The sequence below is a fragment of the Lissotriton helveticus genome, chromosome 1_1, assembly GCF_964261635.1.
Source record: "Lissotriton helveticus chromosome 1_1, aLisHel1.1, whole genome shotgun sequence".
NCBI lineage: Eukaryota > Metazoa > Chordata > Amphibia > Caudata > Salamandridae > Lissotriton > Lissotriton helveticus.
In genome coordinates, this window is record NC_136057.1 from 1,233,264,668 (window position 1) to 1,233,288,389 (window position 23,722).

The window sequence follows — 23,722 nt, forward strand, 5'->3', positions numbered from 1 at the left end:
TTAGGCTTCACACTGATATGCTTTTTGTAATGTCCACAAGTATTTTAGCTGAACACTTTTTATTTAATTTATTTTGTGTGCTCTAGTGATGGTTTGTTTTGTATTTGGTTGATTTGTGTGATGTCATATTGTTTGTTTTTTCAATAATCTAAATAAAAAAAAATAGTGTGATGTGTGACTAATATGCACGAACACAATAGGAAAATGCTTTGCGCATGCGTGCAATAATACGAAACTAATGCATGTTAGACTAGGCCTCATTTTGCGTCTTGCTTCTAAAGTAAAATGAAATAATGCTGCTTTTGCACAATAATGCTCTTGCTATGAAAAATAACATTGGTATTAGTACAATGGTGTGAGGTTAACAGAGAGAAGTATATTTTGTGAAATTAATAATGTTTGTATTCTATTTACTTTAGAAACATACATGCCTATAATTCTGCATGAATGTTAAAGAGTTCATTTGGTGAAAAGAACGAAATAATACACTGAAAATCGAACACTGATAGAGAGTGGAGAGAAAGCAGTAACTGACTTTCACTAAATAATGCTTTGTGTCTGCCAAGAAGCAGAAAAGATGGCTATGGGAAAGAAAGGATTTGTCCAAACTTCTTCCATTGAAAGCGGCAATGCTGAATAATAAAATTATAGAAAACAGATACATGTTGCAGACTTGAAGAAATGTTGGATAGTATAATGAGAATGAATAGAAAACAAACAGTGTATTAGAATATGTGATCCAGACTATGGTGGTGTGACAAAACACCCCCCTGAATCAACCAATGAGAGACCGAAGTTTAGTAAATGTTTCAACTACTGTGGGTTGGACATGTAGGGTTTAGGGTATAACTGGGGTGCCTTTAGGGATGTGGTTAGGTCGGCGTTGGGAGAAGCTTAGAGGGAGACCATCGCTGTTCGTCAGTTCGCTGAGGCCTACCTGTTCCTGTTCCTGTCCTATTGCCAAGCATACTAATGATCTTCGTTCCTTGAAACCTATCTCACAGGACCCCCTACTATCCCTGTGGCCAAGGGGTGATATTTCGTATTTCCTTGGGTTAGTATTAGCTAGATGATTTGTAGTTTGCATAAACATTTGCAAATGTATTTTTGTCTCTGAAACTTTTGTCTCTTTGCCTACCCACTCCTTCATGTGCATTTATTCATTTTGATATGAGTTTGAAACTATTTTGCATTGATATGTTTTCTCTTTCTCTCCTCGTGAATAGTACATTGTTTGCCTTGTGATTTCTGTACATGTATGAGCTTTTATTCTTATATTATTTAGTGATAAACAAAATTAACTTTACGCCAAGTTTGTGGTCATTTAGATAATTATAGATAGTTAAAAAGTTATTATTATTACCATCAACTTCTCAACTTCATGGACCAGAGGAAAGAAGTTGGTATGCATGCATAGTTAGTTAATTAGAGTGTTAGGTACGAGCCTGTATAATGAACAACTGATTTATTTTAGTGTTCATTTAGTCTTGAAACTAAATTACAGCATCTTTCAGTGGATCCATGTGGGGTGAGTTGTGTTATGGGCCCGTTGAATGTGTTGTTGTGTAGAACAACAAGGACAGCAACACCGCCGCCCTGCTGGACAACCTCGCCAACTTCAGACTCAAGCAACTGGTGAACACCCCCACCCACTACGCCGGCCACACGCTCGACCCCATCTTCTCCTCCAGCAAGCACATCTCCTTCAGCCACTCCACCGGACTTCATTGGACTGATCACAGCTGCGTACACTTCAGCTTCAGGAGAACCACGACCCACCACCACCCGCAACAGGTACCCCGTAGAAGCTGGAGCAAGATCACCGCCGAACAGCTCACCACCTCCCTCAGCCAGAACCCTCCCGCCAGCACAACGGACCCCAACGAAGCAGCCCACATCTTCACTCAGTGGCTCACCAACTGCGCTGATGACCTCGCACCACTGAAGAACCCTCCCAGCAGACCCAGCAGCAAGAAAGCCTCGTGGTTCACCCACGAACTCAAAACATCCAAGAAAAACTGCTGCATCCTTGAAAAAGCCTGGCGCCACGACCAGACTACAGAAAACATGACTGCCCTCAAGAACGCCACCCGCAAACACCACCAGCTGATCCGCACCACCAAAAAGACAACATTCAAAGAACGACTAAACAACAAAACCCACAACAGCAAGGAACACTTCAGCATCGTCAAAGAGCTCTCCAACCCCAGCGGCGGAAACGAAGACATCACTCCCTCGCAAGACCTCTGCGACTCACTCGCCTCCTTCTTCCACCGCAAGATCGCTGACATACACAACAGCTTCGGCGCACCAACCACGCACCCCACCACCGAACCAACGCCCCCCACCACCACCCTCTGCGCCTGGACCCCGGTCAGCACCGAAGACACCACCCGCACGATGAACACCATCTACTCCGGATCCCCAACCGACCCCTGCCCCCACCACGTCTTCAACAAGGCCGACTCCATCATCGCACCCCAACTCCGGGACATCATCAACATCTCCTTCAACACCGCCACCTTTCCGGAGAGCTGGAAGAATGCCGAGCTCAGTGCCCTCCTGAAGAAACCAACAGCGGACCCCACCGACCTCAAGAACTTCCGCCCCATCTCGCTCCTCCCTTTTCCTGCCAAAGTCATCGAGAAGACCGTCAACAAACAGCTCGCCGCCTTCCTCAAGACGAACGGATCCCTCGACCCCTCACAGTCCGGTTTCCGAGCCAACCACAGCACTGAGACCGCCCTCATCGCAGCCACCGACGACATCAGATCCCTGATCGACAACGGGGAAACAGCCGCCCTCATCCCCCTGGACCTCTCTGCAGCGTTTGACACTGTCTGCCACCGCACCCTAATACAGCGCCTCAGCAACATCGGAATCCAAGAGAAGGCACTGGAGTGGATCATCTCATTTCTCGCCGGAAGAACCCAGAGAGTCCGCCTCTCCCCATTCAGATCTGAGGCCACCGACGTCATCTGCGGCGTACCACAAGGATCCTCATTCGGCCCCACCCTCTTCAACGTCTACATGAGCCCCCTCGCAGCCATCGCACGCCAACACAACCTTAACATCATCTCCTACGCCGACGACACCCAGCTGATCCTCTCCCTCACCAACGACCCCGCCACCGCCAGAGCCAGCCTTCACGAAGGAATGAAAGACGTCGCCGAGTGGATGAAGAACAGCCGCCTGAAACTGAACTCAGACAAGATGGAAGTCCTCATCCTGGGATCATCCCCCTCCGCCTGGGACGACTCCTGGTGGCCCCCTGCCCTAGGCACCACCCCCAAACCAACAGACCACGCACAAAACCTGGGCTTCATCCTGGACTCCTCCCTCTCGATGACCAGACAAGTCACCGCCGTCTCGTCATCCTGCTTAAACACCTTGCGCATGCTCCGTAAGATCTTCCAATGGATCCCCACCGAAACCAGGAAGACGGTCACCCAGGCACTTGTCACCAGCCGACTGGACTACGGGAACACCCTCTACGCGGGAACCACTGCCAAACTACAGAAAAGACTCCAGCGCGTACAGAACGCCTCCGCACGACTCATCCTGGACATCCCCCGCCGCAACCACATCTCCATCCACCTGAGAGACCTGCACTGGCTCCCAGTCAGCAGGAGGATCACGTTCAGACTCCTCACCCATGCACACAAGGCTCTCCACGACCTGGGCCCCAAGTACCTCAACAAACGCCTCACTTTCTACAAGCCCACCCGCCAGCTGCGATCGACCAGCCTCGCCCTCGCCACAGTACCACGCATTCGCAGAGCCACCGCCGGAGGAAGATCCTTCTCCTACCTGGCGGCCAAGACATGGAACTCCCTCCCCACCCACCTACGGCTGACCCACGACCATCTCAAGACCTGGCTTTTCAAGCAGTAACGGACCCCTCCCCCCAGCGCCTTGAGACCCTCAGGATGAGTAGCGCGCTATATAAATTGTTTGATTGATTGATTTATTGATTATCAATCCCTGATTGGCGCTGGATCACACCCCATGTGGGTAGGACATAAACATATAGTCACAGGACCACTTTTTGTCCTCACTGTACGTAGATATTCCTTCATGGTATCAACTTCACATTGTAAAAATGTATTTTTGGGCCAAGCTGTGGCATTTAATTGTTGTTATACAGGAAAGAGGCAATAACTCAGTTATTTAGATACATTTATCAGAGTAAAAAAGAAAGCGTAGTTTTATTTTCACAGGTCAGAGGCGTGTTCTTCTGGTAGCAGGAGGACAAAGGTCAGCACAGAGACGCTTTAGTGTAAGGCAGTATTTTTTCCAACTACTAGTCCAGTGGTTAATTTGTGCTTGCAGTCTCCGGAGGTTGGCACTGTCACATATTTTTTGAGGGCTTACTGTTCGTCATCAGATTTGACCCAGAACAAGAGAAATGAAGGCAGAAATGAAAAAATAAAGAAAAAAAGCGGGAGAGAAAGCAGGGAAATCAGTGAAAAGGAGGAAATAGGGACGAAAAAGCACCTGCAACGAAAGAGGGAGATAAAAAGACTGGAAATATAGTGGGGGGAGAAAAAGGGGCATGAGATGAATAATGGGCATGCTTGGCATTCAACAAGGTCGACATTTAGCAGAGGACTTCTCAGAAAAACGTTGGCCTCTAAACTAATTTCTTTACTTTCTACTATTTGACGACTACCTCCCTCCCATCTCACCGAACACATCAATACCACCTATGTGCAGTGACCTCTGCTTCGATGATTAGTGCTCAGTAGACCTTATCTTCCCAATTAATCAGTCCAGTGGTACTTCAGTCCCCGTTATAACAAATAAGAATTTCCATCACTCAAAGGCTCAGAAGTGCTCTACCCTAAACTCGAGCCCTAAGTAATAAAGCAAGGGAGACTTGAGAGCTCTCTTCTACATGGCACCACGGGTCACCTTGGAATTAGGCTTGAAACCTTTGACCTAACTTGACAATATCTAAGTTAATGTCTTGGCCCTAGTATTAACCAAAGGTTTTTGTGCGAGTGAATGAAATGATAGTAGTCTATGCTCAATGAAGTACTATTTATGTTCGGTGTATTTTGGGGTGGGTCGTTTTTGGAAAGGTGCAGGTCTGGGCAATCATCAAATAGCTTAGTTTCCGAAAATTAGCATTAAAAAAAAAATTCAAGCTGTTGAGTTACAATTAATTGGATTGACAATAAATGAACAGTACAATAAAAACAAACACTCAATAAAAACAGACCAGCCGACATCAGGGTATAAGAGGGACTGAGTATATTAGTGCTTGAAATAGTGCAAGCTAAGAACAATGAAGCGACCAATCAATATTGTTACAAACGAAGTTCATAATTTTGGTGCAAATACATCTTGATTAAAAGAGTTTTCACTTTTATGTACTTCACCTAGCCGTCACTACTAAGATGAAAGCACTACCTCAAAAAGATGAAAGACAGAATCAACCTCCTTGTGGTATGGATCACTACCTACAGCAAGCATGGTAACCTATTGAACATGATGTCATGGCATATCTGGGGCCACTCTCCTTAGACAGTGGTATTAGTATCCAGTCTAAGTAGTGGCACCCACAATGGAAATTACAGTTCACATCTTAGAAATGGTGTCTAATGGTTACATTTTTGGCATATAGCTATGGGACAACTAGTGAACATCTGTGGAAAAAACCTACTTCATTCCACTTTCATTTTGGGACTTTTCCGTGGTATGAAATGGTTTAAATCTGTTTCAGTTCACATTCTCTCGTAACCTATGGATGTTTATTTTGTTCTCCGCTAGACCCCTCTAACACACTTCTCGAAATCACAATAAACGCAACTGGATATACACCAAAAAAACACACACTTCCTGTTCTTCAACTATATATATATATATATATATATATATAAATACATTTGGCAAAGTTATCAGCGTAGGAAGCTAAAGTGTTTGCATTTCCGTATTCATGTGGGATTTTATTTAAGAACAGAAGAATTATGTAGCAAACAGTGCAAAGGTAGAGTGCTGGTATGTTCCAAGGACAGGGTCTCTTCTTACCCAATAGGTCCTTTGTCTTGTAGGACACACTTCAATCAATCAATTCACACTCTGAAGGAGATGGATGACTCCTCCTGCTTCAACACTGTTATGAAATCTGAACTTCAATAAATCTCCATTTTTTCACCGTCTCTCTTGTCAATAAACCATTTAATCAGTGAAAACAAGCATTTGTATGAAAGAGAAGCAAGGACTCCAAACTCCATTTCTCATTCGCCCTGTACAGAGTCTCATGCATAATGTAGCAAAGACTTAGTATTCAAATGGTTTATGTGGCCTGAAGGTTGAGATGGCACCATATAATACTACTATAGATACTACTACAAATGCTACTACTAATAATAATATTAATAATAGTAAGAACTCATTTGGAGCAGCCTTTACTAATGCTAAGCAATGTAAATAACAGTTGTTTCTATTACCAAATTCAACGGTATCTAAAGTTTATCCATCTAAGCTTTTGCTATGTACGAATTGTTGATCTCTCAAGTTACACGTAAGGCCCTCCAGTGCTGCCCTGGTTAGGCTATGCTATCCTATCCAAATATGTAAATAAATAAGCAAAATAGATGTTAATGTTAGGTGGTGTTTTATATAGCGCTCGGCTACTCCGAGGAGTACTCAGTTTGCCAACTCGGTCTGTTTGAATGGCGATTTGAGTCCAGTCAGGATTCCACTAAGGCAAAGGACATCGCCCTACTGAGCATGTCAAAAATAAAAAAATAAAAATGATAATAGGTTATTGTTCTTATATTTTTTTTATCTGTTGTTGCTCAGCTGGGTAGGGGTGGGGCAGGCTGGGCTCTCACTGAGGAGCTGGAGGAGGAGTGGTTTGGGGTGATAAAGACAACAGACCTGGTGGGGGGAATTTTATTCTCAAAAGTTAACAGTACTGTATAAGAAAGGATATACTAGCATCTCCAAAGGAATGTGCTTTGTATTTCTGGAGGGTAGCGTCTGCTATTCATGGCTGTGATTTATCATGGTAACACTGAGTAGCACGGACATCTGAGAGTACAACGAGTCCACACTAAAAGCAAATTGTTCCTATACAAATCTTAATGACATAGCATAACAATCTGTATTTTTTTGTTACAAAAGTGCTGGCGAATATTTATCTACAACAGTTGAATCTATGGTAGGTTTTTGGGACAACAAAAAATGACCAAATGTGCTGCAATAGAAATGAACATTCACAAAATGTACCCATTGCAGATATCCTAAACATAGGGCATAGAACAAGCCCTTGTGAACTGCCACCCCCCACAATCGGAATATTTATTTATCACAACAATAGACAATACCTGAATCAGGACAAGGTGCTCCCACACTGTTAAAACACCTACTCCTGGAATATACAATAACATTTACAGCACTTTTATGACGACACATAGTGCATATATGTAGGGTGACCAGAGATTGAAAACCAAAAACGGGGATAATCTGCAAACATGGAAGTGGGACTACAATTTTGCATAGATGGAGGGGCTCAGAATGGCTTCATTGGCACTGCTGACCAACAAGGAAAACAAAGACAATGAGGAACTAAGGCGAATTAAATTCAACCCCTACATATAGTATCATGTGTGTTAACTACATTTTGTTCTAATAGGTGCCGTTAGGTAATTTTGCACTGAAACAAATGAAAAACATACCTACCTCTGTGTTCAATCGTCTTTCTCTGAAATCTGGGATGTGCTAAATGTAATGAAAATCTGTCAGGACCTTTGAAGAAAAGGGAGGACTGTCCTGGCAAATCTTGGTCCCTTCCTCATCCTACATGTATGGTTTTCTCAGAATCTCTTCTGATACTGATGTGCAGATGATGACACTCGCACAACATCTTCAGGTATATGTTGGATATCAAATGAAGAAGGATGAAAGTGCTTTCCCTCCGATTAAATCTTACATCTTATATTACAGCTCCAGGAAGAACATTACAAAGCATCATTATTCAGGAAAATATATGAATATTTTACCAACTGGTTCTCTTCCTCTACTTTTTAGTTCAGACGGAACTTTTGAGAACGCTTAAACAATCAATTCAACTCACATTCAACGCTACCTCGTTTAGCCAATGCTTTCCAAAATCACTGCAATTAATTTTCTGGTATACTCTAAACTAGAGCGAGAGAAAAACATCATCAGCCAGCAATGCTCTTTTGCTCATTTAAGATCCCCTACCATAACCAGATAGTCACCAATGAAAGTCATCGTTTTCTCCAGTGGGACCACCATAATGCGCCCATTCATCGATAACGGGTTGTGCCAATAGGTAGAATAATTTATCAGAAGGTAGTACATTGCAAAATGTTCTGTAAAACGCATCCTTTATTGTTTAGTGCCTTGAATGTATAAGTTATCTGATCAGTGCCCATTGCACTCTCACAAAAAAACGAATTGTAAGCATATATATGGGTGAAACTTCGATGTGTTAATTAGTATGTTCATGAGGATTTGCAAGGAGGATCAGGGCTGAAAAAATCCCCAAGAATTTAATAAGTGCTGTGAATCCAGCTCCAATCGTAAATGACAAACAGGAAAAGTCAGGATTGCCCTAGACATAAATGTGCCTCAAAACAAATAGGGGTGTGATATAGCTTTTTAGTCACACTCTGAAAGAAGCACAGAACTCGCAGGCTGGTTAATCCTATATTTCTAAAGGGATGTATGTCATTACAACGCATGCTTTCACTCCGCATGCCATTACAACGCAGGTTTTATAATGCAAGTCATTACAACAACTTGCGTTGGGGGCGCTGGATAGTGGAATAGTTTAATTTACTATTCCAACTCCAGTCCCCGTGGATAGTAGGGAAGGGGTTGGATAGTAATTAAACTATTCCCAATCCTAGAGCACCCTCCAGCGCAAGTCGTTGTAATTACTTGCATTGTAATAGTTGCGTCGTAATGGTAGTGCGGAGTAAAAGTTGCGTTGTAAAGGATGTTTCCCGAGACAAATCTATGAGTAAAACCTTCTGAAACGGATGGGTATATTGCTTATGTTGAAGTCAGAAGACACACAGATCTGTTATCGCTATAAACACAAAGCCTAGACTCTAGAGTTGCTAAACATGCTACAGGTGGGATGCTAACAAAAAAAATATCAAAATTCTGATTGCACTTCACCTTCCTGGCAAAATGTGTGGTGAAGTCTCTCTCTCCATCACATGTGAGGAGTTCTGAATCTCTCTATGAAATTATCTTGATGGGTTTTCAAAGTATGGCAACATTTAGGGGCAAAAATAAAAAAGTATCTGTTTGGAACACAAACAGACACTTGAGAGGATGTTCATTTACCATGACTGATGGCAAAAGATGTTGATTTCTTTCTAGTGATGCCTTAACTTTGGACCATTGTAAGAAACTGGGTCATTAGTTGTGAACAATGTGAGTCTTTTACAAGTAATAAGTCCTCAACCTTCCCTTTACTGGCAACTAATTACCCCATTGTAGCACTTGCATCTCTCAGGGTAACTAAGGGGAGCAGTCAAAGGCCTACGCAGTGGAGGCAGTGTGGGTGAGTACCCATAGCTTGCTGGTATGTAACAAACAACACTCAATAAATCGATGACCAGTCAGTGTTTTTTCAAATAAAAATGGAAAAGTACTTTATTACTAACACATACACAGTACTAAATACTATGCCTTAATTTACAAATATGTACAATTAGGTAGATTGAAATACCTTTGCTGACACTCTCAATACAGTTCACACTCTCAGCAAGTCCTGAACCCTATGACTAAGACTGAGCGGAGTTTTAGGAACTCTGCAAAGTGACCAAAAAACTCTGAAACGCTATGCAGAGTTCCGCAAATGTTGATTTACAGTGCCAGGTGTTTGTTCTGTGCTGGAAAATCGACCCATGCGGCACAGTGTACAGCACAAGAGGGCACTGCTTCTTTTCTGCCACTCGAGTAGATTTTCTACTCAATCAGCAACTTTCTCAATGTGAGCAGAAGGTTTCTCAATGTGACCATCTGCATTGAGAAATCTGACCACTCGTGTTTCAAAATCTCGCTGGGAAGTGGATTTTCCTCGCTTGCGCACGCCAACTTGACGTTGGGAACGCGAGCGAGGAAAAATCTCTCTGGGAGGTTTTTGTGAACTCCAGGTACTCCACGAATGTGGACATTTCCCAAACTTCACAAACTGAGTTCCCCACCCGGGCTTACCTATGACCACCACCAACCCCACCTATATTAGGCACAATTTAAGAGGGTGTCAATATCAACAAGGAAGGCCTAATTGCTTTATCAGGGTGTCACCACATTGGTAAAAGGCAAAATAGCTAACCTAAATCCTATCTAACACCATTGAGATCATTAAGAAAAGTACAATCTCACAATAACCTTCAATTCTACAAATAACATTTCACTGTGAATTTAAACATTATCAATAAAGATTTCTTAACACTGTTAGAAATGGGATTTCTGGTTGTCTGGGCCAAGCGCCTCAGCCAGGCAGAAACCACCACTCTAGTCAGGGCAAGGGAGTTACACACTGAAGATAACCCCTGCTCACCCCCTTGGTAGCTTGGCGGAGCAGTAAGGCTTATCCCAGAGGGAGCATTTGCGCAACACACATACACAGCAGCGGCACACTAGGCACTCCACAAAAGGAACTCCAAACAAGGTTATGTAAAAATAGCCTTTATATTACTTATAAACACATCAGAGCGTAATCACAAATGTACACTGTGCCACCTGGCACTAGATATAGCTTTACCGGGGATTATATACATGACAGGGCCAGTCAGGCCACTGTCAGAACCATTAGAACCGGTTGTAAAAGATAAAACAACCAGTAACTACTGGTACAATCTTGGTACATAAACACATTATGCATAAACAGCGGGCATAAACCACATTATGCATCATCACATTAGGGCCTAGAGCCCTACCAGCTCACAGGCAAACTGGCTTTCCTCGGAGAGGGGGCCATCTGGGACTCCCCCGCAATGCCCTATGTCCGTCAAAAATCGGGGCTCTAATGGGGGCGAGGGTGTAACCCTCATTTCTCTTAGGCCAAAAAGGAATGCCCCCATCGTTGCAGCTGCCCACGACGATACTAGGCACCAACAGTGCCTTGTGAGCCCCACTCACAGGGACTCTTTCGGTGCAACTGACAGGCACCAGCAGGCACCAACCGGGTGCTTTGGGGAACCCCCACTCACCGGGGCTTCTCCTACTTTGTGGCAGCTACCCGCGATCTGGCGGTGTAGCTGTAAGCAGATCCCTGCCCCAGCAGTTGCTCTGTTGGGCCTCACTCACCAGGGCCATTATTCCTCCTGGCAGCCGGCTTGAAATGGAGACAGTGGAGACAGCACGGGAACAGATGGAACAACTATCCAAGGAAATCAGGGAACTGAGACAAGAAATAGGAACCACACAGCCTTTGCCAACGCCAAAGAAACCCTGGAAAGAGTAGAAAAAACCTTGAAGGACTTTGACGTAGAGGCACAAGGGAACAAATTAGACAAACTGGCAAAAGACATCCAATATTACGACAAAAAAAGAACATATCCATATCTACAAGAAGATTACTTTAAACAAGACAACCAAGGATGCTTTTTCTACAGAGTCAGGGGAGGGTACCAAGGAACTAGGAGATTCACCAACTTCTCTAATTCATATTACAGCACTGGGAGTGACAACGAACAGGCAGGACCGAGCAGCGGCTCCCAGTACCAGGACCATTGGTACCAACCCCCACAAAACAGACCAATACAACAACACCAGTCTTTTTTAGAGGACACCAACTGGAGACCACCATGGGGGCGAGGCGTTCCCTGGAACAGACGTCCAAGACGAGGCCAGTACCAACAGAATTGGGACGGGGACAGACAACAGGGACAAATCCCCAAACAGGTTCGATTCCAGCAGGAGAACCACGGGGAGATCAGCACCAGGAGGAAACCTACAGATGGTGACCAAGACGAATCCCATCATTAATCTCTCCAGCCACGAATTTACGGACGACTAGATCAGTATCTTGAGTAAAGGACTATCATTTGTACCAACCTCCCATGCCAATCGCTTTAATATCAAAGCCGAACTATTCAGATTCTTTAAAAAAATCAGGCTGAAACACTTCTTCAAGAACAACCTTCCCATATCCACATCATCTTTCACTGGACTACGACCCCATCGACATTTATACCATCAGCACACTGTGTTTCACATCGGATTCTGACTTATGAGAGCGTTGTACTACGGGACGTGATGAAGATCTGCGCAAGACAACCATATGTGAAACACAATATCTAGAAGGGAGAGCGTGAAGCCTTGAACACCCTGAGGAAGAATAAATTAATTGTCATCAAACCAGCTGACAAGGGGGGATCTATCGTCATGCAAGACGTCGTGGACTATAGAGCAGAGATTTACTCCCAGTTAAGAGATGGTACGAGTTATACATCTATCAATACTGACCCAACTAAAGAAATCAGAAAAAAGATCCAAGACATCACGAGAAGGGGTAAAGAAGCAGGTTTCCTTTCTGATAAGGAATACAAATATCTGAATGTCAACCATCCTAGAACCCCACAATTTACACTTTACCCAAGGTGCATAAGAACCCACTGAAACCGCCAGGGCGCCCTATCATTTCAGGATGCAGTTCCCTCCTTGAACCAATGTGTAAATATGTAGACCTCTTTTTAAAACCACTGGCTGAAGCGACTGCAACATACCTAAGGGACACAATGCAAGTGATCAATTTGGTAGACAGAATGCCTTTTGATAAAAGCAAACAGATACTAGTCACGATGGACATTGTCTTGCTCTATAAGAGTATTCCCCAGGTTGCCTTGGAAGTTATGACAAGAGTACTACAAAGGAGACCACAACCAACTACTGTACCTTCTGACTTTCTGATAGAAATGTTGGAAGTAGCAATGACAAAAAACGTCTTCATTTTTCAGAATGAATTTTTCATCCAAAGTAAAGGGGTGGCCATGGGAGCAGCTTTTGCCCCAGATCTGGCAATCCTGTTTATGGATGACTTCGAACAGAGCTGCATACTATCTCCCGTCAACCCATATAGGAATAACATCACCAAATGGCGCAGATACATCGACGATGTTCTAATAATATGGACAGGGGAAGAACAAGAGTTGACTTCTTTCTTCAACAGGCTTAATTCGCAATCGGATGACATCAAGTTCAACATCCAATACAGTAGAGAAACCATTGATTTCCTAGACATCAGCATCAAGGTACAAGAAAATCGACTCTACACTACTTTATATAGGAAGCCAGCTGAGAGAAATACGTTGCTGAGATACTCCAGTCACCACACAAGAGGACTCCGGGACAATCTACCCTTTGGCCAGTTCCTCCGGATCCGGAGGAAATGTTCACTAAAGGAGGACTTCTTCAAAGAATCGGATGAATTGATCTCCCGTCTCATAACGAGGGGATACCCTAGAAGACTCGTGAAAAGGGCCAGGAAAAGGGCATGGTTTAACAACAGAGACACTTTGCTAGCGCCCAAAGAATGCCAGACCACTCAGGACAGAATGATTTGTGTAACAACGCACTGTACCAAAAGTAATGACATAAGAAGAACAATCAACAGACACTGGAGAATTATCTCAGACACCATTGATATGCCAGAACCTCCCATGCACGCATTCAAAAAGGCGAAGAACATCAAAGATCATGTGGTCCGCTCAATGCTTGAAACACCGACTAATCTAAAGCTCCAAACCATGTGGAACTTACCGGAAGTAGTGGGACACTAAAAATGTACCAAGTTCAAGGCATGTGGCATGTGCCTCGAGACCAAAACATTGATCTACAAAAACCACACCGTAAATTTTAAATCACACACGAACTGTAACACCAGTGGAGTGATTTATGCGATTCTCTGTCCTTGCGGGTCGATGTATATAGGATAAACCATCCAAAGAGTTAAAAACCGGACTCTTCAACACTGCAGTCGCATCCGATGTCAAACAGCTGGAGCCTCTTTGGTCGAACATTTCAACACAAATTTTCACGCGCTGGAATCCTTAAAATGGCTCGTGTTAGAAAAGGTGACCCTAGGCCCAAGAGGAGGAGACCTCAGCCCCATCTTGAACACAAGAGAATGCAAATGGATGCACCTATTGGACACTGTAAACAATGGCCTCAATGAAATGGACGCTACTTACGCACAGATGGCAGGTCTAGAAACAGAATAGGTACATATACCTCACAGCATACTAATGCATTACCATTTTAACAAGCAGTGTGCTCTATGACTCCATTACTCTGATTTTACTACACCATGTTGTATCCGTTGAGTCCCTCAAGAGTGCGTAGAATATAAACTTTTACGTAAGACAAATGCAAGTCATACCTGCTTAGACGTGTACATCACCTTTCTATTCCATGTATTAGATTATGTGCACTTTGTATATACGCCGTTATGTAAAGTATGGTACACTTAAAAATGTATCACATGCCCAATGTATAGGGTAAAGTACATTTGTCGCTGTGTAATAAGAACATTTATCCACTTACAAATCCCGTGAACATCACCAGGTTGCAACTCCCAGCCAAGCACGGAGGGATGGGGAGTAACATATTTTCCTTCCCAGTCGCACCTTTGTATAATATAACAGACTACAGACGTAATTATTTACAACACAGGCCATCTCACTGGCATGTTCATGTATGTTGAAAGCTTCTAATACGTTGATTGCGTCTAACTCATTTGCGCTGTTTATGTTTGTAAAAATGTTCTTTATGTTTTGCTAATAACGACTGTGTCATGTTACCATGTGGCAAATACACAAGGATATTAGGAGGAACTACGCACACATCTATGGGCAGTAACACTCTATCCCAAATGCTGTCCGCGTCATAAGACACCCCCCCCAGGTTCATACAACTTGGAGCATCGATTGCCATGGAAACCACACGGGGTTTCCATTACTTGCACCGGAATCGAGCCTCCTGCAAGCACGCAGTGGCTGCACCGCGTGTAGAGACCACGCCCACAAGCGTTTCAGCTATAGATGCTGAACACTCGCAGATTCTGCTTGGCAGTCACCAGGCAGACAACGGCGAGGTAAGGGCCCGGTCTCCTCCCCTGGAGCCGGCCACAGATCTCTCACAATGCAGTGTTAGTTCTTGTCTGTAGATGTGAGCCATCAGACTGCGCTCCCTAAACTTTTTAATACCCCCAAGCTATTCCGATCGCATGTCTTTTAAGTAGCTCGTACAGAGTAATTATCCACCTACGCTTGTATTCAAGTAGCTAGATTTTGCTTTTGTTATTCCATGTATGAACCGCTGCGTACGTACGGACAGGTTGTGTACCCCCGAGCTATTTCAATTTCATGCCTTCCAAGTTGCCCGCACAGAGTAATCAGCGACCCACGCTTGAATCTAAGTAGCTAGAATATGTTTGAATCGCTACGTACAAACCCACAGGCCCATGTATCGCGAACTCCCCATGAGGGAATTCGGTCACCAGATCGTTGTTCAGGACACACTGGACCGTCATGAGAGTGTCCCAGCCACAGATCCATGGTTTGGCAACCGCGAGCTCCATATGGGCAACATCTATTTACTAGACAGTCATCCAGTCCAGTATATTGCACACCTGACAACGTATTCCTCCATCTAGTTAAAATCCCCTCTCTCACCTATAGATTTGTTACGCCTCGCTGCCATTAATTTACCACGGGAGATTTGCAACCCCGGACCGGGGTGATCCAATCTGCCGCTAGGCGAACACTACGCATCGTGGCAATGAACAAGCACCCACGAACCTCAGAATGAGTCTCTCTTTCATCATAGTTCCCAGAGGATTGGTAGGCATAATTTCCCTATTTTTAAAGACCACATAACTTTCCACATATTAAAACGCATTTACTATTCATAGGTGCTCCTCATTACCTACTGTCCTGATGAAGACCCCAACATGAGGATACATCAGTCCTTGATTACCTAGGGGTCGAAACACACCGACAAACACGTGGGATCCAAATCAATTAACTATTCATGTCCTTTGTGCTATGACTATAGGAGAACTTGTGGATCTTTCCTAGACCGTAAAGGTTCTATTGTAAATAATTGCTATTGTGCTTGTCACAAAACCTTTACCCTATCCCTCACCCATCCAATCACCCCCATTCCTCTCACCAAGCTTTCCTTCTATCTCACTGTGAGCACTGTAAAATATCACACATGTAAAAAGCCAAATGTTTTGAGTTGAAAAGCATTCAATGTGTGCACTAACTAATGACAAATTTTGGAGTAAACACATTTTTTTTCGTTTATGTTTTGAATCAAAAGCATTTGACGCATGTGTTACTTAATAAATATATATTTTTCATGAACATAACAAGAAACTCTATTGTGGTAGATTTTATGTTATAATTTGTAAATATTCTAACTACCTCGACCCTATTCTCAAACGTAAGGCTTGAAATGGGAGCAGGCAACAGGCACCAATAGTGTGCCCTGCAGGCCGCACTCACGGGACCTCTTCTGACCTTGCTCAGTCGCTTGTTTCCATGTAGGCAGCAAGCGGGGCTCTCAACCACATCTACGGGAGCCCCGCTGTCCTTCAGACACAAGTTTGCCTGACTTCCGGCTGCATCGTGCATGATTTGCTTCTCCTGCCGGCCCAGCCTACCGTCAGGCTCTTCCTGACTTCGCCTGACTTCCGGCTCTTGCTGGGAATCATGGAGCGAGGTCTCCCTCGACCTTCGGACCAGTGTGACTTCTTGTTCTGCGCCTGTTGGGCGATCATGCCCCATGAACCCTCTTCCCGGGCTCAAGCAATTAGCTCCAAGAATGCCCACCACACGTTCCTAATAGTTAACCAACAAAACAGAAATGCCAGTACTGATATGCATAATTTCAAAAAACGAATAACCACCAGAATCCTGAACAATGAATCAAAAATGGGGATTACTAATTAATAGTATTTTATTCAAAATATTTGCAGCATTTATTTCAGCTTTTGATACTTAGTACACAAAATATTTACAACAGCGCACGTGGAACATGAAGGTATTAATCAAACATTCAACCATTCATTCAAGATACAGGCATATCACAGACAACAAAAACATACATGCATACTTGGAAAAAAGGGATTTGCAAATAAAACCATGAAACAAATACCATACTCTACAGATATTTTCAAAACTATTTAAACTGACTGTTTTGTGTTTACATTCCTATATTTATGCAGGGTCTATTTGAACTCGTTGGGGTTAATATTGTAAGGTAATGTACAACAGATAAGCTCTGGGTTCAGCAGGATTTGATGCCCAGAAGCTTCGGTAGACTGATGGAATGGGGCCTACACGTTTCGAATCCCACTGGAGTCGTAGGGGATTCTCTTCAGGGCCTTAAGAGTTCCTGTGGAGAACAAAAGTGTAAAAAAGAAAGAGAGCAAGGAACAAACATGAATGGCGCATATTGAACCAATTATTTGATAGTCATCTCACATCGAAAGGGCCAACATCAAGTGGAATGCCAAGCGATACTAAAGACCAGCAATTCAAACGGAACAGAAATAGGACCGGGAGTTGTGTTAACATCAAAAGCGTCCTTTCAAAAGAGGAACCTTTCCTAATGAAAAAAAGATGTTCATAAAGGGGAGGGAAAGTCGTTCTGTTTATAACGGGAGCTGGACTAACTTTGGATTAACTATAAAACCCAACAGTTTAAAGATCAGTTCGTTTACTCACCTGTACTCAGTAGAAGGACGTCTGTCCTTATGGTAACTGTCCCAATGTAGTGCCGGTGCGCTAAAGCAAAACGAAGCTGCCTGTAATACAGAGGGGTTAGATTTAGACTAGGGTATCCAAGGAGCAACATCTCCTTGCTAGACAAAAAGCTATGGAGGCTCGGGAACGTGTTTGACTTACCCCTGCCTTCTTTTTCTTGCGTTTAGGGGCTTCTGTGGAGACTGACTGGGTAAACGGATGAAACGGCGAAGAACACTGTGAGAAATAATATGCGGTCCATCATTTAAATGGCAAGCGTAGTGGGTTGTCAAATTTGCATATCCGATATTAAAGAAAGCTACTTGACGGTCTCAGGAGTTTTAGAATAAACGTGACTAATTGAATGAGGAAAGCCACTCAATTTGAAACTTGGAGTAGCTAAAAAAATGAAAGAATGACAAAAATATAGGAGCACGCCCTATGGGGCTGGCCGGAAACAAGTCGGTATAGTATGCTGCATCTAAAGATGATTCTTACCGGTCTAGCGTTGAGCCTTGTGCGTTTAATTACGTGGAGCCAAATGGTTAGAAACTAATGGGCCGTAGTCAAGTCAGGATCACTATAAAAATAAACAGGGGAAAGAGAACCATTACAAAACGGAAAGCGTATTTCAAAATTAGGGCGAATGCTATGTATGCTTTACGGCCTCATCTGATGGATACCGCGACTGTGAGGCACTGGAATTCGTGTTTTCAAGATAGGCGTCAAAGGGGGCTTCTTTTTGGTGATTTACGTAACTGGTGTGAGGGAAAACAACATCTATAGTTAAAAATCAGGGGATCTGTGAGAGAAAGCGCGCAACCTACTAACAAGAGGGAGGCACTTACTTAAGTTTTATACATCCCATGCTCCATGTTCAGAAAACGCCGGTATATGCAGCTTTTCGGAAAGAGTCTCGGGCGGCTGTGAAATAAAGGGAAGCGTTACGATTAATAAAAGGGAGTCATTAAGGAAAGAAAACGGGTGGCCGACAGCAGAGGGCGTCTCACTTACTATTTAGCCGAGATGTCCGCACGTCTGAATGGCGTCTCAGTCTGCACTAATCGTTCGCGCATGTGTAAAGAAGCGCAAGCTTGGCAGGGAATCTTTTTAAAGGGAGAGTGACATAGAGTAACGCCCAAAAAGGGGCGTGGTGTACCACAGAAACTGTGGCAAACAGGTGATGTAGTCTATTGAAGAACTTAAGAACGTACAAAGATGGAACGGTACATATAATCCCATCCGTGTATAATACAGATGCAGTAGCGTACTGAAGGACCAGCAGTGCCCTCATAATTTAAAGATCTCACTCAATTTGTTCAAGCCTGTCATTGCGGTGTCAAATTTGACTATAAGCAATGCCTCTCGCTCGGACAATTTGAGGTTCCAATCGCCTCCGCGTGGGTCTTTTTCAACTTTTGATATTACTGTCCAGCTTAAATCTCCTGCTGAACCCAGAGCTTATCTGTTGTACATTACCTTACAATATTAACCCCAACGAGTTCAAATAGACCCTGTATAAATATAGGAATGTATACACAAAACAATCAGTTTAAATAGTTTTGAAAATATCTGTAGACTATGGTATTTGTTTCATGGTTTTATTTGCAAATCCCTTTTTTCCAAGTATGCATGTATGTTTTTGTTGTCTGTGATATGCCTGTATCTTGAATGAATGGTTGACTGTTTGATTAATACCTTCATGTTCCACGTGTGCTGTTGTAAATATTTTGTGTACTAAGTATCAAAAGCTGAAATAAATGCTGCAAATATTTTGAATAAAATACTATTAATTAGTAATCCCCATTTTTGATTCATTGTTCAGGATTCTGGTGGTTATTCGTTTTTTGAAATTATGCATATCAGTACTGGCATTTCTGTTTTGTTGGTTAACTATTAGGCTCAGCCTTACTGATTAGAGCCAGCCCTTTGTTGTTTCTTGTCACCACACGTTCCTGGCACACAGGCTAAGCGCTAGGGGCACAGTAAGGGCAAGGTGCTCCTCGCGCTCCAGTGTGCTGCACCACGCGCAGCACTCACCTTGCGCTGCTGTGGGTCGAGCCCTTGCCAGGGGCTTAGTACCTCAGGACTCCTGCAGCACCCCAGGTTCCAAAAGCAGAGGGGAAGGGCTGGCAACAGGCAGGACAGCATGTAGGGACCCCCAGGAAACAGCACATGGGTCCCACGGCAGTTCCTCCTTGCCCAGCAGTACTTCTAGTCACACTGCTCCAAGCAGGTATCAAAAACATGGGGCCACAGCCCCAATACTTATACCAGCCAGGTCTTTGTTCTGCACTGGCACAGGGCAGGGGGTCCAGTCAAAACTAGTTCTGGTGGCACGTAGGGACATCCTTTCAGTGCACAAACACACTCCTTTGTCAGTGTAGGCTCTGGCCCAGACACATCACTGGGGGGCCAAGCCAACATTGTACATGGCAGGCACAGACCTATTCAGGTTTACTCCTCCCACTACTCCAAATGCAGATCGGCCTATTCAGCCTAGCGCTGACTCACCCAGCCCCTCTGGAGCCGTGGCACCTTCCCAGTTCCTCTCACTCCGAAGCCAGACATCAATACACATCAGGCAGGCACAAAGACACATAGCACACAGAAATGCCAACTTCTAAAAGTGGCATTTCTAAAATAGTGATAATAAATCTGTGCACACCATTACGCAGCATTTATTATCACTATTTCAAGCAAGCCAAATTTGACCACTCTGTTCCTCTAATATCAAGAATTACAAGTGAAAGACTTATCAGGGAATGCCCAATGCATCCCTATGAGAGGGCAGCCTCACAGCATTGAGAAACCAAAACGGCTGTTTGTCACTACCAGGACATGCCACAAAGTTAAGGCATAAGTCCTACCTTTTACCTACACCACACCCTCCCCAAAAGGCTAGCTAGGGCCTACCTTAGGGGTGACTGACATGTAGTAAAAGGGGAGTCACAGACGTGGCACCCACTTTAGGTGTCACGTCACAGCGGCAGTACACTGCGCCTGCAGGCCCTGCAATGGCAGAGGCCTAAGACAAGTTTGAAAGGCTACTTTGGTGGGTGGCGCAAGCAGCGCTGCAAGCCCACCAGTAGCATTACATTTACTGGCCCTGGGTATGTGAAATACCACTGTACAAGGGACTGACAGGTAAATTAAATACGCCAAACAGGTGTAGACCCATCTTACCATGATTACTTCAGAGAGCACATGCACTTTACAATGGACAGCAGTGCTAAAGTGCCCAGAGTCCTAAAACCGCCAACACCAAGTCAGAAAAAGGACTAGGAGGAAGGCAACAAGTTCAGGGATGGCCCTGCAAAAAGGGCCATGTCCAACAAACACAATTCAATACGTGCAGGGACTTTCTTTTACCTTCAACATGGTGCTAATGCAGCCCTAGGACCAAATAATAAGGGTTCATACACTCCAGAGCCCTAATGCAAAAGCACAAGTTCCAAGAGTTCTTCACAACCAGTCAGAATTCTCCAGGGGTGTCAATATAACACTCTAGGAAATTTAGGCCGACAATGTGGGGCATCCTCAGGGGGGCTGCTGATTGACCCCAAACACACTACAACCAACCTTGGTGATGCCCCTGCCCCCTCTGTGCACCACAGAAGAAAGGTATTCAGATTTCAAACTTCACAAGGGCTTATGGGACACTCCAGCTCTTGAGGACATGAATATTTTGTTATTCACTTTGCGCATTTAAGGCGTTCTTGCAACACAATCATAACCAAACAAAACAAGGAGTAGCCCCAGGACGGAAGGTCCAAGTATTCAAAATGGAGAGAGATGAAAAAAAGAAAAAGATTTTTTTCTTTTTAAGAAACCCCTCACTCACCGACCTGGTCGGTGATATGCTTCATCATCGGGGTCCACCCAAGTGACGGAGTGCCACTTGGGTGTGCTGCGAAGCCTGCAACTGCAGCGGAGCTGGTTCTTTTTGTGAGGTAATGTGTAAGGGAAAAATCATGAAGTTTAAAAAGTGTACAACATGTGCTCCCTCAAGAAATTTTATTCTGGAGCCAGTGTAACACAGTTAAAAACAAGTGAGATACTTCTGACGGTTATATTGACCAAATAGTATCAGAATGTGAATAAAAGTGTGGTTGACATGTTTCAACCCTATTCAATTGTAGGTTTTCTTCAGGACCAAGTGAGGCGAGCCGGGAGGTCTGCACACGCTAAGGTGCACCCTTCCCAGACCCACCTGTGCGCTACACCGCGTACTCACGGTTTCGCTTGCTTACAGCGTTCTGTGTAAGGAAATCTGAAACAAAATAACACAGCATGGTATTGATGCAATAGTTACTCAGTGTCTCCGTTTGTGCATGCAATCACCATACTCAGCATGCATTATTCGTGACCTCGAGTGAAGGTGTAACCCAGGCTATAGGTTTTAGCTGGGTATCATATGGACCCACATTCAATTCTCTCAATCGTGGGTGTCAAGCGTACCTTGAATAGTTTCTAAGGGCGCTATGTGACTAAAACTAGTCAGGGTATATATGTAGTCATTTAGTATGTTTGGACTCATATATACTATCGTTATGTCCTTGCAACACAAGCATTTTTAAGGGATGGGTTCCTATTCCTTCACAGGTACTGAAATTGTAGGGGACTGGAAAACGGCATGAGAAACCTGTTTTGGAAGTACATTTTGTGTGCCTCCCCATTTTCCATCCTTGCCTACTTAGGAGACAAATGCTTCATATACATAGTCCTTCTTTATATTACAAGGGCTAAATGCATCCTTTTCATTGTCTTCACCTTTCCTGCTATCCATAGCTGGGTGACTTGATTTTGCTGATGGCAGCCCATCTAACTCTGTTACAGCTTTCAAGTTTGAGAGTGTCTCCAGTTACTTCAACACTGTGATAGCCAGAAGTGCAAATCGATATATCTCTGGGCTTGATTACTCGACTCCTAATTCAATTTTGTCATAGGGTAAACACTCACAACACTTATTATCATATCTATAGGTGTAACATCATGGGAGCACTGAAGTTGGTAGTCATAAATATAAAGATGAATGAGAAATACAGCCCTACATCAGCATTAAAGAGGAATAACCATCCACTTTCAGTCAAACTTCCAGCCTGTTTAACTGACATCAATTGCATTAGTGTCTGCCAGAAAATAAGCAAACAGGATGCTGGTGTGCTGAGCCAAATAGAGAGGCCCTAAGACAGCCCAATTCGATTACATACAACACTCCTTCAGGCTGTATCCTCACCCTACGCCTGCTAGTGAATTTATTCACAATGATGTCAGTTATCATCTTTGATGAATTGTCAAAGCCTGGGAGAGGCACTCACAGCATCCCGACTGCTGCATTTGCCACCTTCCTCTCATTCCAACCTTTCTTGTCTCATACTGATGACATCTTATGGTGCAGTTCTTATCAATGTATTTCTCAATCACAATTATCCAAGGGATACAATTGATATTTTATAAGGATAATTAGACTTTTCCCAGACACTCATAGAGGTGGCTTTTTAGAAAGACACACTAAAACTTAACAATAATCTGTATAGATATCTAATGCTCTGAAAGAGTATTTGAACATAAACATACCATTGGCTTTAGGAAAGCAATTCATTAGGGTGACACTTATTTCAGCATTGGCCCCAAAAGATACATTAAAGAAACAAAATGGGACTTGGAAGGGGAAGTGGACATCAAATCTTACTCCAGGAGTTATTTAGATGAGCCCCTCAGCAACTTTTTTTATTTTAAAATATTGTATAGCCTCTCAGAAACATGATGGAAACTTGATGAAAACTTGGTTTGTGGCAATATATATCCATCATTAAGCTGGTGAACTATCTATGTTCTTTGTAAATTTAATACTAACAGGGATGAGAAGGTAATGTGCTGCGCAGCTGTACAAAAGTGAAACACAAGCATGATCCCAAAAATGGGGGAACTGTGAATCCTGCTGCCATGACTCAAGGCTAGTTGAG

General features: G+C 43.6%; 1 protein-coding gene and 1 long non-coding RNA gene across 3 annotated transcripts in view; both read right to left on the reverse strand.

The window, feature by feature from the left end:
- Positions 1-23,722, reverse strand: part of TBC1D22A (TBC1 domain family member 22A) — a 2,393,943-nt gene that overhangs the window by 1,048,655 nt on the left and 1,321,566 nt on the right. The window lies entirely within an intron of this gene.
- LOC144772529 (uncharacterized) lies at positions 16,948-18,329 on the reverse strand. Its single transcript, XR_013599795.1, has 4 exons — positions 18,252-18,329; positions 17,916-17,990; positions 17,736-17,815; positions 16,948-17,403 (listed from the first exon to the last, which is right to left on the reverse strand). It is a non-coding gene; the product is annotated as an uncharacterized LOC144772529 (long non-coding RNA).